At 36.0% G+C, this 16,641-nt stretch overlaps 1 long non-coding RNA gene across 1 annotated transcript in view; it reads right to left on the bottom strand.

Moving 5' to 3' along the window:
- Window positions 1-3,514: 3,514 nt before the first annotated feature.
- The window catches only part of LOC132371955 (uncharacterized), a 329,599-nt gene continuing 316,472 nt past the window's right edge, over window positions 3,515-16,641 (bottom strand). Inside the window, exon 5 of the long non-coding RNA XR_009505027.1 lies at window positions 3,515-3,689. This is a non-coding gene — a long non-coding RNA (uncharacterized LOC132371955). The remainder of the gene's footprint in view (window positions 3,690-16,641) is intronic.

Genomic DNA, 16,641 nt, shown 5'->3' with positions numbered 1-16,641 from the left:
TACTCCTTCAGTTGTGCAACTTGAAAATCTATTTTTAAAGAGCTGTGTCCCAGCCATTTTGATTATCCTACATTCTATTCCTCTCTTCATTTATTTAAAAAGAAAAAGACTATATATAAGCCCCCACCTCTCTCCTGAGTGTTGTAGAAGCCTGTTGTATTCTTATTAACACTTTTACACACGTTTCATTTTGTTTCCTTATTGCAGTGATAGCTTACCTTCCTGTTTACTTTACTGTTTACACCTCATTTAAGAAGTTTTGTCTAAAGTGCTTTATATAAAGATTCTTAATCGGGTCTCCTTTTTAAAAGATATAAAGTAGAAATTGAGAGTTTCACAATTTAAGTTACAAGAGTTTCCAAAATGGTAAGTTGTTTAAAGATTTTTGCCACCTTGTGGTTATAATTAAGATTTTTAAGACTAAGAGCTTCTCCTTTAACTGAGATGGACTTCTACACAAAGTTCCTCAAAAATTCATATAAATCAATAAGACATTTCTTATTTTAGGCTAATATAGAAGTAATTATATTTAGTATTATACTATAGAAAGTGGAAAAGACACTTATTTTTAGTATTTGACTATAATTTCACAACTTATTATAAAGTTCTTTTTTTTTTCTATCCCTGCAATGTGGACTTCAGAAATAAAATAAGCCTATCAGTCCTGGACACAAGGAAGTCACACTGTCACATTTTCCTCCAGTTCATGTCATAATTGGAAATCAAGCAATCAGAAATGTCTTTACAGTACTATGATTTAGCATTATGTCCTCAGCTTTTATTGAGGGCTGATATAATAACGGGCTCTATGAAGAAACTTTTGATAAAACTGCTACTGAAGACACCTCCCATTATATTGTTCGATGTCCCTATAAAAATTATCCAATTTATGTTTTTCTCAAGGTTCCAAGCAAGAAAGAGATTTACCTTTTTGATGATTTTATCTGATCTCTTTCATATAGTTTAAAAAGAGTTATAAACTAATAAACAAATTCAGCAAAGTTTCAGGATGCAAAAACAATATACAAAAATCAGTTGTGTTTCTATAAACTTAACAATGAAGAATTCAAAAAGGAAATTAAGGAAACATACCCAGGAAGACTGCCTATCTCCAAGTCACTTAGTTCTTCTGGGTTTTTAGCTTGTTGCTTCCTCTGAAACATATTCCTCTGTCACCTCATTTTGTCTAAATTGCTATTTGTATTTTTATGTATGTGGTAGGTTGGTTATGTTTCTCAACCTTGACAGAGAAAGAAACATATCATATGATATCACTTATATGTGAAATCGAAAAAAATAATACAAATGAACTTATGTACAAAACAGAAACAAACCTACAGACTTAGGAAACAAACTTATGGTTACCGAAGGGGAAAGGTGAGGGGGAGGGATAAATTAGGAGGTTGGGATTAACATATACACACTACTATATATAAAATAAGTAAACAATAAGGACATACTGTATATCACAGGGAACTATACTCAATGTCTTATAATAATCTATAATGGAAAAGAATCTGAAAAAGAATATATATATATGTGTGTGTATATATATATATATCTGCATCACTTTGCTGTACGCTTGAAAATAACACAACATTGTAATTAACTATACTTCAAATTTAAACAAGAAAAAAAAAAAAAAGAAAACATTCCCATTTCCAATAGCATGAAAAAGAATAAAATGCTCATGAAGAGAGTTAACCAAGAAGGTATAAGACTTGTACACTGAAAACTAGAAAACATTGCTGAAAGAAATTTTAAAGGACATTAAAAAAATGGAGAGACAGCTCATGTTTATGAATTGAAAGACTTAACAGTGTTTAAATGTCCATACTACCCAAAGCAATCCACAAATTTAATGTAATGCTTATCAAAATTACAATGGCATGTTTTGCACAATAGAAAAAAAAATCCTAAAATTCATATGGAACCACAAAGAGCCCAGAATAGCCAAAATAATCTTGATCAAGAAGAATAAAGCTAGAGGCCTCACACTTCCTGACTTCAAAACATATTATAAATCTTCAATAATCAAAATACTATGGTATTGGCATAAAGGCAGACATATAGACCAATGGAATAAAGATAGATTAGAGATCACAGAAATAAACACGCATGTATACAATCAAACAAGGCTGCCACACTACACAATGGAGAAAGGACAGTCTCTACAATAAATGGCAGTGAGAAAACTGGATATCCTCATGCAAAAGAATGAAATTGGATCCTTATCTTACGTCATACACAAAAATCAACTCAAAATGGATTGAAGACTTACATATAAAACCTGAAACTATAAAACTCCTAGAAGGAAACATAAGGGGAAATCTTCATAACACTGGTCTTGGCAATGATTTCCTGGATATGACATCAAAAGCACAGGCAACAAAAGCAAAAAATTGGCAAGTGGGGTTACATCAAACTAGAAGGCTTCTGCACACGAAGGAAATAATCAACAGAGTGAAAACAATTTATGGAGTGGGAGAATTTTTTGCAAGCCATCTATTTGATAAGAGGTTAATATCCAAAATATACGAGGAACCCCTACCACTCAATAGCAAAAAAACAAATAACTTGGTTAAAAAATGAGAAGGGACCTGAAAAGACATTTCTCCACAGAAGACATACAAATAGCCAACAGGTAGATGAAAAGATGCTTAACATTACTAATCATCAGGAAAATGCAAATCAAAACCACAATGAGCTATCACCTCACACCTGTTATGACAGCCATTATTCCAAAAAAAAGAAAACAACGAGTGTTGATGAGGATGTGGATAAATTAAAACACATACACTGTTGGTGGGAATGTAAAATGGTGCAGCCACTATGGAAAACAGCAGGGAAGTTCCTCCAAAAATTAAAAATAGAACTACTATATGATCCAGCAATCCCATTTCTGGGTATATACCCAGAAAAATTGAAAATAGGATTTTAAAAGATATTTTCACTCCCATGTTCACTGCAGCACACCCTGAATGTCCATCAATGGATGACACAAATGTGGTATACACATGCAATGGAATTTTGAAAAGAAGGAAATCCTGACACATGCTACAACATGAAAGAACCTTCAGGACATTATACTAAGTAAAATAATACAGTCAAAGGACAAATACTGCATGATTCCACTTACATGAGACATCGGAAGTCGTCAGACTCAGAGAAGCAGAAAGTAGAATGGTGGTTGTGTAACCGAGCAGGACCCAAGGGGGCCTTCCTGAGACAGACCCCCTTCCCCCATATCCTCTGCTGTTGCTTCTCTCTGGAGTAAGCAGATAATAGTATCTCATGCATATTTCCTGAGTTTTTCAGATGCTAAAGCCCACCACCAAATGGAAGAAATTAACTACTTGATGATCATGAGCACATAGCCCCCAGACCTCTGACACTTAAGGATTGATAATGTTAACACCTGTGACACCACCCTGTTACCTGAACATCAGCCAATCAGAATTGTGCACAAACTGATCACATACCCTGGGATGCCCCTCTTTCACCTTGCCTTTAAAAATGCTTTGCTGAACCCCTTCAGGGAGTTCCAGGTTTTTTGAGCACAAGCCACCTGTTCTCCTTGTATGGCCCTGCAATAATCCTTTTTCTGCTCCAAACTCCAACGTTTTGGGTTGTTTGGTCTTCCTGTGCCTCAGGCACACAAACTGGCATTTGGTAACATTTGACAGGGTCTAGAAAAAGGGAAAACAGAATATTGTTAAATAGTACAGAGTTTCAGTCATGTAAGAAGAAAGAGTTCCAGAGATCTGCTGTACAACACTGTGCTTTCAGTTACCAATACTGTACTTGAACACCTAAAAATTTGTTAAGGGAGTAGATCTCATGATAGGTGTTTTTTACCACACACACACAAAAATTAAACTATAAAACTTCTAGAAAAAAAGTAAGAGAAAATCTTTGTGAACTTCATCAAAATTCTGTACTTCTGCTATTTGAAAGACACTGTTAAAGTGGTTAAAAGATGAGCTGCCAACTGGGAGAAAATACTTGCAAATCATATACCTAATAAAAGACTTGTACCCTGAATGTATAAATAACTCTTAAAATGAAAGAAAAATGGGCAAAATGTTTGAATAGATAGTCTACCATACAAGATATAAGGTTTGAATGGACAGGACACCAAAGAAAATACACGACATAAGCACATAAATATATACTCAATATCATTAGTCATTAATACAATGAGATGCAACTACATACTGATTAGAATTTCTTTTTTAAAATATTACTTTATTTTTATTCCTCTAATTTACTGATGTTTCTTCATTGTAGCAGTGGAAATAAAAAAGTAAAATTTCTCCATGCACAAAAGGACTGACAGAAAGTGACGCAGGAGGGACGTCTTTCGGGTGGTGAAAAATTCTAAATATGCTTGCCTGCTGAGGTCAGCCATCAGTGAAACTTCAAAGCGAATTCTAGTGCCTGAGCTGGTCCATCATGGGTCAGGAGGAGTGTTGCAAAGGAACCCTTCCCCTCCCTGGTGGTCAGTCATCCCTGGCCCAGGGACTTTGGGGAAAAAAGTTGCCCAGGTCCCGGGTCCCCGCCCTAGCCCTGGGCCAAGAAATGGGCAGGGCAGCAGGTGGATGGGGAGGAAGCCATGGGCCTGGGGGTCCAGCAATGAGTCCCCGCCATCACCCTGGGGTCCGGATGCATCCTACTCACTAGAAGGCCAGTTGTCCTCGAATTTCTTAAATTAAAAAATTTTTGTCCTACAAAGTGATGATGAGGCTGTGAAGTAACTAGAAGAAATGAAAGAACGTGCCCATGCAAAGTCTGGTAGCTTATTCAGAACAACTTTATTAATATAAGCCAAAACTCAAAATATCCCAAATATCCATCAACAGGTAAGTGGATAAACAGACTGAGGTTTATTCATAGAATAGAATACTACTCAGCAATACAAAGGAATAGGCTATTGGATGAACCTTTGTTAGAGAGTCCAAGCTCATACCGCTCACTGCAGGACAGGCCAATAAATGGAGTTATGATTTGTTGGGGAAAGAAATAGGGACTTTCTCTGGAAAGCCAACAGACTGAGAAGATGGTGGACTAGTGTCCCAAAGAACCATTTTACTCAAGTCAGAATTCAGGCTTCTTTTATACTAAAAGGTGATGGGATGTGGCTGGCTGTTGCAAACTTTTTGGTGTAGGAATCCTTTGCTCTTGCAGCTGTCAGTGTAGGTCTGGACACAATGTTCCTATAAACCTCCAACAAGACAAGTGTTATTTTCTGTTCTGCAAATAAGTGTTATACCTTTAAAGGTCAGAACCTTGAGAATGCGTTAGCATGTGTGTTTCAGGATAGAGGCAACATTCCTTTACAAGGCACAAAGCCAGCGTGACTACACACAGGCAACAAAGCACAAGGGTTAGAGCTAAAGGAATAGATCCAATATGGAGTCAGGTTTGTTCTTCTCTGCTACACTTTGATATAATTATGGTGAGTGAACATAGCCAGACAAAAAAGAGTACATACTGTGTGATTCCATTTATATAAAACTCTATGAAATGCAAACTAATCTACAGTGACAGAAAGAAGGTCAGTGGTTGCCTGGGGATGGAGGTGGTGTGGAAGGGGTGGGTGGGAAGGGCTGAAGGAAGGGATTATAAGGGGGAACGAGGAAGCTGATGGAGGTAGTGGTTATGCTCAATATCCACACCCTGGTGAAGGATCTGCAGGTGTATCCGGATGTCGAAACTCCTCAAATTGCCCACTTTAAATATGTATAGTATGTTTCATATTAATTACACCTCAACAAAGCTGTTAAAAATTTTCCTCATGCAGCTCTGAAATGATCTGAGTTGTGCTTAAAAAAGAGTTAAGGAGGCCACATTCTCTAAGGTAAAGGAAAGACATGAAGAAGCGATATACAGGGGTCCTGTGAGAGTTCATAAAAGACTGGGTTGGGAGAGATTCTGTGGGAATGGAGAATGACCTATCTTGTTTAGTACTACTGGCTCACCTAATATTCCCCTATCCCAAAAACAAAAGCTGAAAACTCATTTGGCACCTAAAGTCTACTCTAGTTTTATGAAGCGTAACCATTTTGTTCCCCTCAAAGTCAGTCTCAAGTTTAAGATAATTCTTGGAGTCCAGGAAGGCATTGGACTGCTCCATTAAACTTATCATATTAATTAAATTCACCATCATGTATTCAATCAACAAGTGTCTTTTGATCACCCACTTACTTTGTGCAAGTCTCTAGACTAGTCACCCAACTATAGAGGGTTCTGTGAACAGGTGCTGGCAGATCAGGACTGCTGTGTACACATTTAGCAAGATGAACAAAAGAATTAAACAATTGCTTTTCAGACAGAGCCAGTAGTGAATTATCGGTCTTATGTTGATGGCCAAGATTTCCAGATTTGGCTTTAAATTTGTATCCTATGTAATTATATAATTTTTAGGGAATTACGCATGTACCAATTACTGTGTTGACAGGTATCGTACAAAAGTCCAACGTGTATCTTGAGCAAAAGCTTTGTGCCCTACATCAGTCTTTGCTCCTCTGTAGTCAGGTTGGCCTCAGGACAAATAAAATTACATATAAATGCAATCCTGAGTTTTATTTTTCCCCATAGGTGCTAAATAATTTGGCTGTAACTCTTTGGGGATGACATTCATGAAAAACTCGATAATCTTCGTTATTGTATTTCTCAGCTGCAGGTATTACCAAAGCTGTAATTTATCTAAATTGTATTTTTGTCCAAGGGTTATAAAGGGGATAATATGAAAAGTCTATTGGGATATTGTTAGTAAATTTATAAAATTACTTTCTGTATCCAGTTAGACCAAGTAATTTTTTCACTCGTTGCTTTTAGGGCAGGCTTATGTATCATTGAAGACTTCAAGGGAATACAAGTTAAGCATCCAAACAAAAATTCTTTGTCAAAAAGCATGTCTGTTAGGTCAAACTTATCATTCATGGGGCTCAAGGAGAGCCTTTAGGTGAGTGAACAATTTAAGCCTAAAGCTACAGAACTGCAGACAGATATTTCCAGAATTCTTCGTCTTACCACTTTATGCTGTTCCAAGTAGTGAATTATTGGTGCCAGTGCCATATACACAGCCCTGGGGCACATTCTCACTGCTGCTTGATCCGATTAAGGTCAGAGTACATACATCGGAGGTTTACTCCAAAGAGAGGTTTGTTGTATGTAACAGATGCTCCCTAGCACGCTATCCCCTTCTGTAGCCAGCGAGGAGCCGATGGTACCAAATACTGAGGAGGGTCTGATATCCTCTGGTCTTATGGACGTGAAGTGTATTGCATTTACAATGCTAGAGCTCCAAAGAATTGTGGGATCTCACCTTACCCCTTGGTGTCATATTGAGCAGTCAGTGAATACGAAACACTGTAGCTTCTCAGTTCTGTAACCTTTAACCATATGTATGCAACCTTTTCATCCAAGCCATCCAAGAAATTTCTGTGGGCCCAAAAGAAATGGGAAAGGTCTATGAGCCAGAAGTAACTCGCATAAAGCCCAAAGGTAAAGCTAGCTGGAACTAGTGGCCAGAAATCTGTACACAGCATAAAGCAGCAAATTTTTAGCAGCAGTTAGAAAAATCAGAACTGAGCAAATAGCAAAATGAGAGAGCAGAACTATCAAAACCAGAATAATTCATTGTCTATTTTCTAAGTTATCAGTTTAGATCACTTAGTTGCTGGGTTATAAAACTGAATAAACAAAACAAGACTGATAAATTGTCATAGATCCCCAAAGGCTAAGGAGATATGACAACTAAATGAAATGTGATATCCTGGATTGGATCCTGGAACAGAAGGAAATTAATGAAAAATCTGGTGAAATCCAAATAAAGTTTGAAGTTTAGTTAATGTGGCAATGTTGGTTTCTTAGATTTGACGAATACAGATGATAGCACTAGAGAAACTAAATCACAGACGATAGCACTACAGAAACTGAAATCAGGTGGGGATTTTACAGGGATTCTCTGGGCTATCTTTGTAACTTTTCTATAAATCTGGCATTATTTCAAAATAAAACATCTATTTTAAAATGAATTAAGACAAGACTCTTATCCTGGAGTAGTTGGGGCATACTTGGGAAGATACAGAAATGAAGAGAGCAACTCAATTCTAACACTAAATGGTTTAATGAAAAGATTCACAAGGTGCAATGGTGCACAGGACAGGTGGAGCCCTTAGTCCAAACCAGGGTTTAGTGAGAATACCTAAGATCAATCCTGAAGGGTTTGTAGGATTGGTCGGGAAAGGAAAAGGTGACCAAAATTACAGGTAGAAGGAAGGGCATGAGGCCTGTGGAGAACTAAAACAATTTGGAAGGGCAAAGTATAAGACTAGAGATGGGAAAGATCAGGTTTGCGTACCTGGATAAGGAGCCGGAACTCTACCTGGGGATGATGGTGAATAAAATCATCAGTTCCGCAATAGCACAGGGATATATTTTTGGAAGCCGAGCTAATTTTAAGAATCTAAAAGATATTGCATATATAAATAAAATAGAAGAAAAAAATGATCAAATATAAAAGATATTATTAATGATATAAAAACAAAGGAATAGAGAATATTGATAAAACCAAAGGAAGTTTCTTAGAGAAAATTTTAAAAAGTAACAAATCTCTACAAGTACTGTTCAAGAAAAAAAGGCATTAATAAAGAATATTAGAAAGGAAAATGGGTACATAATATAGAAATTAGAAGTAATATGATAATGATTTGTCAAGAATTGAAAACAAATGAAATAAACAACTTCTGGAAAAAAATATAAATTATAAAAACTGATTCAAGAATAATTAAATAAAATAATAAAAAGACGAAAAAACCTACTGAAAAATCATTTCTCCCTCTAAAACACATTAAACCAGATAATATTAGACCAATTATACTAAACCCTTTGACTCTTCTGGTATAATCATGATTACAAAATTTGATATGTGATTTTTAAAGTTTTAATCAATGTGATAAAGTAAGAAAAAAATGAAATCAAGTAATAAAAATTGGAAAGAAACAAAAATTGTCATTTTTCACAGAAGATAAAATTGTCTGCATAGAAAACCCAAGAGTATCTATGGGAAAACTATAACATAAACTGTGCTACATCCAGAAAATGGAATATCATTTAGCACTAAAAATAAGTGAGCTACCCAGCCATGAAAAGACATGGTGGAATTGTAAATGCATATTACTAAGTAAAAGAAGCCAATCTTAAAAGTCTATATATTGTATGATTTCAATAAAATGACATTCTGGAAATGCAAAAATATGAAGACAGTAAAAAGACTGCCAGGAGCTGAGTTGGAGGGTAGAGATGAATAAATGGAACACAGAGGATTTTTAGGGTAATGAAAATAATCTGTATGATACTATAATGATGGCTATATGTCATTATACATTTATCTAAACCCACATCACATACAACACCAGGAGTGAAGCCTAAGGTAAGCTATGGACATTGGGTGATTATAATATATCAATGTAGGTTCATAAATTGTAACAAACACACATGGTGCCTGCTCATACACATTCCACTACCATGTAGAAGATGCCAATAACTGCAAGCTCAATAAATGAATACCTAAATGGTAATGGTAGATGGTATTCACATCTTTTGAGCACCAAATATGTACAACAAATTATGTATTTTTGTATGTTAAATTGTGTGTTCCTCACAACATAAAACTCATAATATGCTATACATCTATTCTATGTAATATTTTTCACAAAGGCAATTGATTATTTGTACAATGTCTATTTTCTTAACCAGGATAAAAGCTTCATGAAGATAGGAAACTACGTTTCTTGATCCTTTCTGTATTTCCAGGGCCTATCAAAACACATCTGACATACAGGAGGCATGCAACAAATATCTATTGACTGTATGAATAAATAGATAAATAGTTCTATGAGCTAGGTATTATTATTTCAATGTTACTGATAAAACTAGAGCATTAAATGACTTGCCCCAAGTAACATAGCTAGAAAGTGGCAGAACCAGATTTAAGTACACAGTTTTTCAACATTCAATGAAAAACTTGTTTCTCATTGGTGCCCAGTAATAAGGAGTAGCCCAGAGCACTTTTACAAATCCCATGTGAACTTCTCCCAAGGAAACTTTAGCCCGCTTCATCAGTTTCTTCTTAAAGATAATGAAAAGGTGATACTAAATACATGACTAAGGTTATCCTTGGCTTTTTAAAAGAATAAGAAGTGCAGCATATTTGTATTCTGGGCAGCAGTGTAGAAGATCCAGAGACCAATTTTGGCAAATTGACCAGGCAATTACTGAGCATCATTTTAGTTATATACTGATAGGTCCTGAATAATTTCCATTTGCACTTTAGTTCTTCCTACATGTTGCAAATTGATCATGTTCTTGAATTATCTATCTTTAGCCCTAGGGTCTCATTTATAACACCTGAAGACAATTAGATAATTGTTAATAAATACTAAACAATAATGGCATGAGAATGAAGCCTTTGGGGGGACATGAAAAAAACATATGTGTTTGATGTTTGTTTTTCTATGACTCAGCATCAATCCCTTGGAATAAACAGAATGATATCATTAAACTTTTCCAATCGGAAGGTTTTTCACCAGATTTGTGACACAGATTAGGTAATACAATATCCTTCAGTGGTTAAGCTCACAAACATACTTCATCATGTGATGATGGTACCAATATTCTTGACACTTTGATAACTTCGTAAGTGGGAATATCACTTTCTGTTCATAGTTAGCGGTGAAGTTAAAGTGATTCCTACATTATTAAGAAGGTGCAACCAATTTGTTAACTGTGTACACATATACCTACATATGTGTGCATGTGTATTACACACACACACACACTCATATAAAGATAAATTAATTATACGTCCTGAATTTTTTTCAAAGAACTGAGGTAACTGATATAGAAAAATAACATGTTGGGAAGGGTTGAACAAGGGAAGCACAAAGGATTTTTTAGGTCAGTGAAGCAGTATTGTTTAGGGCAGTATCTTTATGATACTGCAGTGGTCAATATAAGATATTAAACAAAACTCATAGAACATTACAAAACAAAAAGTAAACCTTAATGTATGTAAATTTTTTAAAAAATCACTTAAGAGGTTGGTAGATGTTAGTATGGAATGCAGACTAGTATATTAGTATGACAAAAGAATCTAAATGCGTTACAAATGTATGAAATCTCACTGAAGGGAGTGGGAGAATAAGGTGCAGTAATGAATATCCATCAGTCCACACTGATATAAATAAATGATGGAATTAATTTTTAAAAACTGGGGAGAAGAGACAAATCTTTCATGGAAAAGAATTCCAAACAATTTATATAGATACTCTGCTCTCAAGGAGGGAGAAGCATAACTCCCCATTACATTAATGGGCGGCACCTAGTGACATTCTTCCAAAGAATAAATATGGAAAACAGTAAATAAAAGGGTAACTTTACAGTGGAGAAATTTGACAAACACTACCTCAACCAGGGGATCAAGAGCAACATCACAGTGATGTCAAACTGATAGCCCCTTGATATGATATGATGAAAATGGCACTTTGCCTTTGTGTTCTTATCCCCGAGAAACCATAACACCAGTCTAGTCATGAGATAAATATCAGACAAATATCACAAACATTTGTGAGCTTAGCCACTGAAGGATATTGTATTACCTAAATTCAGAAACATTCAAAAAAAATACCTATCCATACAGAACTGTCAAGGTCATCCAAAACAAGAAACACCTGAGAAATTGTCACAGTCTAGAGGACCCCAAGGAGACATGACAACTAAATGCAATATAAATAATATACTGGGTCCGTCTGAACAAAAAAAAAGGACATTAGGGAAAAACTAAGGAAATGTGAATGAAGTATGGACTTTAGTTAATAATAATGTATCAATATTTGTTCATTAATTGTAACAAATGTACCATACAAATGTGTGAAATTAACAGTAGAGGAAGGTAGATATGCGGTCTACTGGAGCTCTCTGTACTATCTTCCCAATAATTCTATATATTTAAAACTGTTCTAAAATAAAAAGCTTATATTTGAGAAAAAGGAAATGGGGCAGCAAGTTTAGAGAAAACAATAGCTGCATGAAAAACAATAAATCAGAACATGAGAACCAAAATCACAATATACTATTTTTAAAAAGCAAGTAATAAAAAGGAAATTTTTGAATTTCCAACAATAGAAGCAAACACAGGATAAGGGTAGAAAATGCTAGTCAATTACTAGTCATCATTGTGACTGAAATTCTATACATGGGAGATTATTTCCTTATCTGTTGATTTATTTGGGAAATGGATCATTTCTATATCTGATAATCCCTTTTGGATATCATCAGTACCAGGATATTTAAATAATGATAAATAAAAGACTTCAGCAAGTTCCTTAAACTCAGTAATTCTCCTATTCCTTCTCCTTAAAGTAAGTATAATAATGCTATAAACCTAAGAATGCTGTTATATGAACTAAATAAGGTGATGCATTTAAAGCACTTCCATAGTACATGGCACATAGTAAGCCCTCAATAATTCTATTAGTATTCCCCCAAGCATCAATGACATAAATTATTATTATAGTTGTTGTTGTTATTCGGGATTTGTAGATAGTGTCAGAGATGTTACAAGTTCTGTGGTAAACGATTTCCCTTTATCACTATCTTCTATCACTAGTCTTCTATGAAGACTGACCTGCTCCTGCATTGTTCTGATTTCAAAGACCTTCGAATATTTCCCTTTTTATTATTTAGTTTCATTTTCCAAAACACATTCCTTTTTTCCCTTTTATTCCTTATTTGTTCAATAATGAGTCCCTTTTGATTACTCTTTTTCTGTAAATAGTACCACCATTATTCCAGGCTTGAAACTTCAAAGCAATCTTTTAATCTTCTATTTTCTTGTTCAATTAAATTAGTCATCATCAAAAAAAAAATACAATAATGTATCCTTTAAATCTCTCTCACATCTGTCCAGTTCTTTCTGTTGCCACTGCCAGCTTTAGGATTTAAAAAACTCATTCCTAGCTAGCTGTTATATCCTGATTTTCTTATTTCCCATGTCTCCTCATAGTAAACTTTCCCCTCGTACAACAATATGTAAATATTTCATTGAATCCTCTGGACTCAATAGGATACAAGCAGAGAACACCTTTATTCTTTCTCCCACTCTACCTTCAAATATGCTCACGAACTAATTCTTTCCCTGAGTCTGCCACAAGTCGCAGGCAGATCCCCCCAAATTTCTAAGGCCCTTAAGTGACAAACTGTCTCAATCTGGTTCAATACTATTTAAAAACCTTCCCCCTCCTTCCCCCATCCCCCTGCCCCTGATAGCATCTGCATCAGACTTAAGCCTGCAATGGCGGATGGGGACATTTTTGCTTCTTCTCTACTCTTCTTTCACCTTCTCTATTCCTGGTTGTCTGACACCTCAAGAACCAGGACCACGAATAAAAGGTAATTAGAGATAAGCAGTGTAGTATCACATGCTATTAGAGGTGTTCCTTCTTCTGGATCTAATGCATGCACAAGTACTGTTTCATTTTGATTCATTTCTCACTTGGGAAGCACTCTTATTGGTTTTTCAAAGTTCCTCTACTAGGACTGCTGACTGCAGTTCCCAGGACACAGTCCCTAGCTCTCCCCCATGGTAGGGGACAGGTGGACATATAATGCACAGACACCCCTGTCCCAAGAAACTCTCTCCCTCTAGTATTTTCACTCCCACACATTTAAAAAATGGAACTGGGCATTCACAACACTGGTAGCAGTACATTTCCGATCTGTTAGCATGTTCTGCAGTAGGCAGTCCTGCAGGACCCAAAGTAGGTATTTGACCCCTGTTCAATTATTCTCAATTTCCACTGAAATTAAGGTAAGTTCTATTTTCACAGTCTGTTAAAAGTAATTTTTAACTCACACTTTTATGAAAAATCACCATATGCTCATAAAGCCCATAGGCTATTTTCTTAGTCTAAGATTCATAATCTAAAGCCGTCTCTAATCTTCTCTGACCGGTCATTCTAATCTATTCCCTACTACTGAGCTAATCCGAACATCCTTTGCTGCTCCAAATTTAATCATCATTTTCTAAATTCTGCCTTTATTGCATCTCCATCCTCTACTCCAGTCCCCACCCACACCCCCCAGTCAGGATCCTTTGGAAGGAAATTAAGGAAGGGAGAAAGCTCAGATCCTTTTATAGAAATGATCTGTTCAGGAGGCCCCCAGTGTCATCAGACAGTCATCATTATACCACTGGGCTCTCAAGCCCTCTGCAGCTACATCAAATAACCTCTCCTCTGTCTTTCCCTTTGCTTTCCTTCCACAAGATTTACATTCCCAGGTAGAAACACACAGCCATGGCTAAATAATACGGCCCACTCAAAAACCATGGGGCAAGGGGAAATGACGTAGCATTAGAAATTAGTCAAATTTATTATTTTTGGCACATAATATGACTGTTTATATAAAAATCCCAAGAGAATATATTAAAATAATTACAACTCATATGAGATATCCACAAAAGTGACTGGCCACAACATCTGTATGCAAAAATCAATATCTTCCTTATATAAAAACAAAGAGAAACCATGATGAAAAAGATGTCAATCACCAAACAACACAAACAAAATATAGAACATTATGAAGAAAACTACAAACACTAATTCAGATGTGTAACAGATGTGAATAAAAACATCCATCATTTTTGAATGAAAAGACGGAGTATTTTAAAGTAGCTCTTGTTTACCTATAATTCAGGATGAATTTGGACTGTTTGCAACCATGCTCCTTACTGAACAATAGAAATTTCGTGTGTGAATTAAATTTTGTTAATTTGATTGAACCTATTCATTTTATTTGTGTGCATGTGTGTGTGATATGTGTGTGTATTCTGGAAATGATCTGAAACTGACCTGTATACACAGAGATGTACAGAATTACAGGTTATACACTAACATACTCGATATTAAACATGAAATAAACATGAAAAAATATCTAAGTTCATGGTAGAGTCATGACCTCCATATTTCTGCCCAAAGAGGTATTCATATTTTAAATCTGAAATCCCACTAAGGAAATCCCATTAACTTTTAGCCTATTTTCCATTCTGTCAATCATGTAATACGGTCACTTATTCCTGGACGGATTTCATTGTATTTTCCATATCATTCAGAAATTAGAAAGTTAGATATTCTTAGTTGTTTTGTGCCACCTTGTTGTGCTATTAGAGGCTTGGGTAGATGACAAGATAGGATGTAAGACTGTTAAATCTCAACTTGAAGAACCTCACATGTTAATTACCAGCTCATATCCCAGAAACAATGCCATTAATGACAGAAATTAATGAGGGTGGAGAATTAAAGCAAAAATAAAGTTAGAACAATTAGGGAACTATGGTCAAATTGTTGGCAAAATAAGGGGTATATGGTGGATGTCCAGAACAAGACTTGCTTATTACTCCCCTGTGCTTAACAGCTCTCCTTCAGCAACTGCTGTGACTGAAGAATATTGGAATATCAAAAGACCTGTGTAACCATATTGTAATAGGGAAGAACAAATCTGACTCCATATTAGATCTGTTTCTTTTACTTTAACCTTTGTCTTCTATCGCTACTGCTTCGAGTTAAGAATGTTGCCTATAGCATGATATATACAGGATAGCCCATTCTCAAGGCTCTGACCTTTAAGGGTATAACACTTTTTCATTCATATAGAGATAAAAAGTTGCAGAACAGAGAAGAACATTTGTCTTGCTGAAAGTTTACAGGAACATCGTGACCTGAGCTACGTGGACAGCTGCAAGAACAAAGGATTCCTACACCAAGAAGTTTGCAACAGTCAACCACGCCTCTCCCTCACCTTGCCTTTAAAAATGCTTTGCTGAAACCCTTTGGGGAGTTCAGGGTTTGGGGGGGGCATGAGCTACCCAATCTCCTTCATGGCCCTGCAATAAAAATTTCTCTGCTCCAAACTCAGATGTTTCGGTTTGTTTGGCCTCACTTGCATTTGGTAACAACATGAAACACTGAGGTCCTGCCCAATATCACTGTTACTGTCCTCAAGTGCTTTTGCTGACTCCAAATCTTCACTCACTGTCTGCCTGATGTAGAGCCATTTGGGAAGGCTAAATAACCCTGTGCTGCACCGCATTGTGCCCAGTCCTGATGTTCTCTCAAGAACACATCAACATGTTCTCATTATTCATTTTATCTTGGTTAAGTGAGGGGTGGATTGTTTATGAAAATGAAAACCTAAATAAAACAAAGAGACAAACAAAACAAAACTGTATTGTTACTAACCTAAGTTTCCCCCTCAGATACAGATAGGGCCCAGTGGACCCACTGGTTATTTAAAGTACTTTTTGGTAGTCTCTCTTGACTAAAATGATATTTCTTGAGTTAACGAAAAATGTTTAAACTGCTATTGTTTGAAGAGAGGATATAATGTAAAAGGCTACCATAGCCAAGTCCCCTTGCAGTGTTTCGTGGTGGTCTACTAGTCCCTGAGGTGGAAGGGATGTCCCTCCCACCCATCCATTCAGAAGGACAAGGCATTCATTCATTCATTCATTCATTCAACAAACATTTACTATATTGAATGAGTACTATGGGCCAAACACTGAGGATTTGGTGACAA

Source organism: Balaenoptera ricei, chromosome 9 (assembly GCF_028023285.1).
Source record: "Balaenoptera ricei isolate mBalRic1 chromosome 9, mBalRic1.hap2, whole genome shotgun sequence".
NCBI classification, from domain to species: Eukaryota; Metazoa; Chordata; class Mammalia; order Artiodactyla; family Balaenopteridae; genus Balaenoptera; species Balaenoptera ricei.
Note: the sequence above shows the minus strand (reverse complement) of the source record. Positions and strands in the feature narration are given on the sequence as shown.